This window comes from Colias philodice, chromosome 7, assembly GCF_061535455.1.
Source record: "Colias philodice isolate Cphi_HAF_F1 chromosome 7, ilColPhil1 Martin Lab GWU primary, whole genome shotgun sequence".
Classification (NCBI taxonomy): domain Eukaryota; kingdom Metazoa; phylum Arthropoda; class Insecta; order Lepidoptera; family Pieridae; genus Colias; species Colias philodice.
The window spans coordinates 6452270-6458269 of NC_143092.1; the positions used below are offsets into that span (position 1 = coordinate 6452270).

The 6000-nt window shown below is 32.1% G+C and overlaps 2 non-coding genes across 2 annotated transcripts; both read left to right on the top strand.

Moving 5' to 3' along the window:
- The first annotated feature begins 5498 nt into the window (after positions 1-5498).
- TRNAM-CAU (transfer RNA methionine (anticodon CAU)) lies at positions 5499-5570 on the top strand. The gene has a single exon. It is a non-coding gene; the product is annotated as a tRNA-Met (tRNA).
- Positions 5571-5643: 73 nt separating this feature from the next.
- On the top strand, positions 5644-5715 carry TRNAM-CAU (transfer RNA methionine (anticodon CAU)). The gene has a single exon. It is a non-coding gene; the product is annotated as a tRNA-Met (tRNA).
- The last annotated feature ends 285 nt before the right edge of the window (positions 5716-6000 follow it).

Genomic DNA, 6000 nt, shown 5'->3' on the forward strand with positions numbered 1-6000 from the left:
TGATTAGTTAACATATAAACATGTTTTCGTATTAGGTGGTTTTAAATTATACTAAAATATAACCACATCTATAGAAAAATAAATAATACTTTCATACTTAAATCAAACCCATAAAATATTGTCTTCAGCTCACTGCTTCGCTCACGTGGAGTTCAGTTTGTTTTAGATTGTACCTACGTTGAAATTCTTTATAACAATCTTTTCAATAGTGCGGGTAATATACCTTGAAACACACACACACACACAGAGAAATAATTTCGCATTTAAGCGACAGTTATTTCTAAAACTGGAGTAGCCTAAACTCTGTTTGTATTGTTCTTAAACTTAGGTATTTTATTATATCTGTATGAGAAGTGTAAAGGTGCGTACAGATTATATAACATTGATATAACACGTCAAAATGTACTGAAAAATGTTATAAAACCATGTAACATTGTTAGACTTAACAATTTTTCAGTGCATTTTGTCGTGTTATTATAACACAATGTTATATAATCTGTACGCACCTTAACATATTTATATATACATACTTCATAAATCACTATAAAATGAAGAAGTTTCATTTAAATGTACATTTCCGGATGGACCAAAAAATTGACTAAAGTCCATTGGGCTACTTGAATTGACGCTGAAGTGCTAATAAGATCCTTACGTCACTGGACTGAAGACTTATTATTTTTACTAAAAGATAGCTCAGCGAGAGATTTTCAATATAATTGCCCTGGTTCCTTCAAGGGTCTGACATTTCAAAGGGCAGTCAGTGACATGCTCATTGTCGGAACGCCCAAGGTTCACTTTATTCAAAGATTTGCAGTTTTTTATTTAAATATTTTAAATTGACTTTGCGGTACTCGTTAATAAGCGTCATTCATAGATTTTGATCACATTTCACATTGTATCTGACGTATTTCTTTATTTATGCCAGAATTGCGGTTTTAAATACTTTATTTATGGGACCGTATTTTACGATTGTGGGTAATTAACATGAGGGCAAAAGAGAGGTCTTGGGTTCTAACCCCGGAAGAGATTAAAATCTAGATCTGCAATACGGCTATGTATAAGGAACTCATCTCTTGATTTTATTATATATGCCATAGGCATCGTTCTTATCTTGAACTGTTTGATTAGGTACTTACCAACAATTTTAACCTTTATCTGTAATATTTTGTTATTACAAGATGGAAAGCTCAATATCTTATTTTTTTAAGAAATATTAAATGACTAGAAAACTTATGACGATAATACTAATCTTAGTATGGACAAAATTAATAAGCCATCACATAAATAAAATAAATAACATAATCAACAGAGCTTCGAGCTATAAAGTTTCATAATATACCTATGTACTTCAATATTAACAAGTATTGCTTTTTTTATAAAGAACTCCGAAGCTATGTCACCCTATAATTATTTTACAAAGAGCCTTAATTACATGTATAAATTAAAGATTTAAATTTATACACCCGCTACACAGGTACCACTAAACAAAACAACCAACCGCCTACGAAAAGCTCTACTACCATAACTTAGATCTGATCTAATTTAGTTTTATTTGTGCCATTAAAAACAATTTGCCTTAGTCTTAATAAATCCATTAGAAACTTAATCATTGTTTATATTACCCGGCTTTATTACTTAATTACTCAAAATTAATTTTTCAGTAAAATCCACGGAAAACTTTCATTATGCTCAGTGACTTTTTATTACGTTAAATTATGGGTACGTTATAATTTCTTTACGATCCATGTTTCAATAGAAAATATTCCAATGGCAATAAAATTAAATCGTAACTCTAAAATCTCGTAATTAGTGAAACTAATGGTGGTAATCGACTTCTTTATAGAAAACGAAAACTTTTTATACAATAATTTTAATTAAGCTATTAGATTTTATTGGTTTCAATCCGTATTTCATAAAAAATAATGATTTATGAGTGTAAACAAGTTTTGATATGTTTTATAAATTGTGCTCACGTACTATCCCGCGATCGACGAACCAAACAAAAAAGTCGAAGCCTATACAAATATTATAAATAAGTAAGATTTAGAGATATTATCCATAGTCTATAACATGTTCACGTTTCTAAAGAAATCGTATGACATGCTTTACGAAAAAAGAGCAAAGCTGAGAGCATTCTGTGGAGTAACTTGATATTGCTTATTCGGTTGTTTTCCGGCTGTTTGGGTATAAGATTACAAGCAATTTATTTCAATATGGCAATTGAATTTACGAAGCTTTCAAACAGTTTGAGAAGTATTTTATAGCCATCCTTTATTTTGCCTGCATTCGCTTGCAGAAGTCAATAAAGTTTTTGCGATAGAACAAAATATTGTGTAGGTAATGTTTAACCACAATAAATTTTGATTGACGATTATTTTATGTCTTTCTAGTAGATTTTATTACGGACAAACAATATGTTGGCTTTGTAATCAATACCCTTGGCTTGTGTTTAAACCGTAACAATATAAATAAAATTAAACGACTGCTGCTAGTTTATAGTTATATAGTTTATCTTATACTGTTCCTTTCTAAATTGGATTGAGGCCTATATAACTACATCCTGCTTTACTTGTTGTCATTCAAATAACCAATTATTTTATGAAGTTCAATGAGATACCTTTTCACTGTGCTAAGATATATTAGGCTATTGTAAAATAAAAAAAAATACAATAACTTAGGCTAATACATCACATTATACATTACTAGCTGCTCCGCGCGGTTTCACCCCCGTGGCTCCACTCCTGTTGCCCGTAGCGTGATGAAATATAGCCTATAACCTTCCTCGATAAATGGGCTATCTAACACCGAAAGAATTTTTCAAATCGGATCAGTAGTTCCCGAGATTAGTGCGTTCAAACAAACAAACTCTTCAGCTTTATTATATTATTAGTATAGATTGTATAAACTCAACTTTATAAATTAACGTGCTTTTTTATTACTATTCTTAGCTTTGTTATTTATCTATTTGCATTATAAATGCTCCATAAAATATTATGCATAATCCAATGAATACAGAAGCAGTTAAACCAAATTCAATTTCGCTAGAAGCTAGTGGCACATTTTTCTTCACATCCAGGACATCAATATCGGTACAATTATCGATAGCCCGCGACCAGATTGCAATCTCGATAGGTTAGTTTAATCCACAGATTTATTGCCCTGGTCACCGCACTTTAATCCGTAGAAAAACTCGCTTTCGATCGGGGGAATGGCTTTTGCATTTTCTAGCTCGATATTAGAACATTAAGAATCATTGAAGCCGAATACCATCCAATACATTGTTAGTATCTAGGTATTATTCATTGCATTGTTTGAGATCATAACGTAATAATTAATACTTACAGCCGTACAAATAAAAACTTGCTTATTCAAACCTTATGCAATGCATAGATATGATAAGAATAAATAAAGAATAAGGATGTCATAATTTCTTACAAATAAATTTGGAATAACGTCGACGTAACTATGCTCACGCTATGCAATAGGCGCGAAGCGGCAACGTCGCAATTCATTCACAAAATTATGAAAAACATTGAAATTGTCTACGGTCTATCTACGCCTTGGTGCTGTCATTTTGCTGACGCTCGTTTGACTTCGTCGAATTTGTTGTGAAGTTTCATCATACGATGTTCTGTTTATTTATTTTTTAAATATTTATTGGAAATAATTTAAATATATCATTAAATATGCAAGCAAATGATAGATAACGCTATCCAATATCTGGAGAACAGAAGATAAACCCACCTTGAGATAGAGAGTTGCCAAATAACTGGTACTCAAAACATACAACTCCAGGCTTAGAAGATTTATATTTTCAACGAAAGTGTATATTATTGTGATAAGTTTAGAAATAAGTTTTATGTATGTATGGTTTGGCGCATGTTGCAAATAAATAAATCATTATAAATATCAAAAGAGTTTTTCATAATTTCGTATATTTTGACATTTCATACAAAATTTTCCATTTCAATAGGTACGTAATGAAATTATTAATTTGCTCAACTTTTTCTACTTCTCGTATTACTCTCATTGCTATTATCTCAAATTTAGATTGAAAATTGCTTCTAAAACTTGTAAAACACATCACAATGTACTAAAAGATATGTTATAACTCGGTTATGTCAGACTTATACTAGGGTGGTAGCCGTAATAAGGACGGAATAGCATTAGTATGAATACTTATTACGAAGTTATACTAGGTTACATTTATTTCGTGTTTATTTGTATGATTTTTCCTTATTCTTAGTTAATTCTTTGCATAAAATGTTATAACTCGTTTATTTGTACGGCTGTTAGTGTTTTATTTAAACTAGATTTTCGCCCGCGGCCGTGTCCGTGAAGTCAAAGGAAAACCCGCCTAGTTCCCGGTACCGCGGGATTTTGGGGATAAAACTATTCTTTGTGTTAGTCCAAAATACCAAATTTCATGAAAATCGGTTCAGCAGTTTTTGCGTGATCCTTCACGTAACAAACAAATAAACGTAAAAACTCTCTCGTTTATAATATTAGTAGGATTCAATTCCAATTATATTTTAGATGCCTAATGACCTAGTTGTGAATAAAGCACTTCATGTATGATACACGACCTAAATGAGCAATCAGTTAATCACTAATTCCCATACACGTGTTTAATTCCCTATTTTATATTCAAACCGCTCACCAACATTGTATGTTCAAAATTTTCTCACCGTCAGTAAACACCGATACACTAATAAGTACTACCAACACAAGAACGCGTCTCTTTGTCTTACAAATTACTTTTAATTAACGCACATTTCGTTTATCCGGTATCGAATATCCCATCCAGAGCCTTATTAGAACGATTACAAGACGGACGAGCACAAATTCTTTTGATCTATTTTTGTTTGATATACCATAAAGTTCTTTCAAGTTCATTCTGATTTGAGATCGATGTTATAAAAACGGAACACATTTTACACGCAGACCACGGAACTAATATGTGATTGAAAGTGAAACGCGCATAATATAATATAGGTAGTTTGTTGAGTAAAAAATAGCAATCCCGTGCATGAAGGAGCGTCAATAAAATTTCGGTTTAAATATTCATCAGAGCAAAAACTGCGTACACAGGGTCTTCAATTTGATGGCTTAATAAGAACCGATGTTCGGGTCTTACAAGGACGGAAATTGGTCTCGCAAATCGTTCACACAGCATGCGCTGAACAAACTCTACAGACAAAAGGCTGTAATTATTTATCATGGCTCGCAATTTCAGTTCGAGTTAACAAGACCGACGTTTATAAACGTAAATTATCAATAACGTATCGCCTGCTTCAAGTCGAATGTTTCGATGATTAATAGAAGTTAAATGTGATTGCAATAAAATGTCCAAGAGCAGTAACCGGCTTTTGATGTGACTTTATATTTTATTCATTGGTTTAAATATTTTGTTATTTAAAAATTGATGGCTGCACGTACCTATAGATAGACAAGTAAATGTGAATCATGTTGTAGCCTTTTTGGAATCTTTTTACTACAGCAGAGTGGCGCAGTGGAAGCGTGCTGGGCCCATAACCCAGAGGTCCGTGGATCGAAACCACGCTCTGCTAAGTTATTTTTTATTAATTTGGTCACCCTAGCTTATAAAATAACAAACTTCTAATATTCAAGCATGTATATAGAAGCAGAGTGGCGCAGTGGAAGCGTGCTGGGCCCATAACCCAGAGGTCCGTGGATCGAAACCACGCTCTGCTAAGTTATTTTTATTGTTTTATATCAATTTGGTAACCCTATCTTGCTGTATAACAAACTCCTTATATTGAAACACAAAGATATAAGCAGAGTGGCGCAGCATTTTATGTTAAAAAATAATCACTTTTTGAATAAAAATAATCAGTTAAGAAATAGCTGTAGATACTTATTTTTGAATCAACTGTAGTGTAAAAAATACAGTTTATTTTATTATTTCGGTAAGCGGATTGGAATAAGCCTTTAGTTTTCTGCAAATGCAGTTACATAAAGCATTGTTGTTAATCCAAA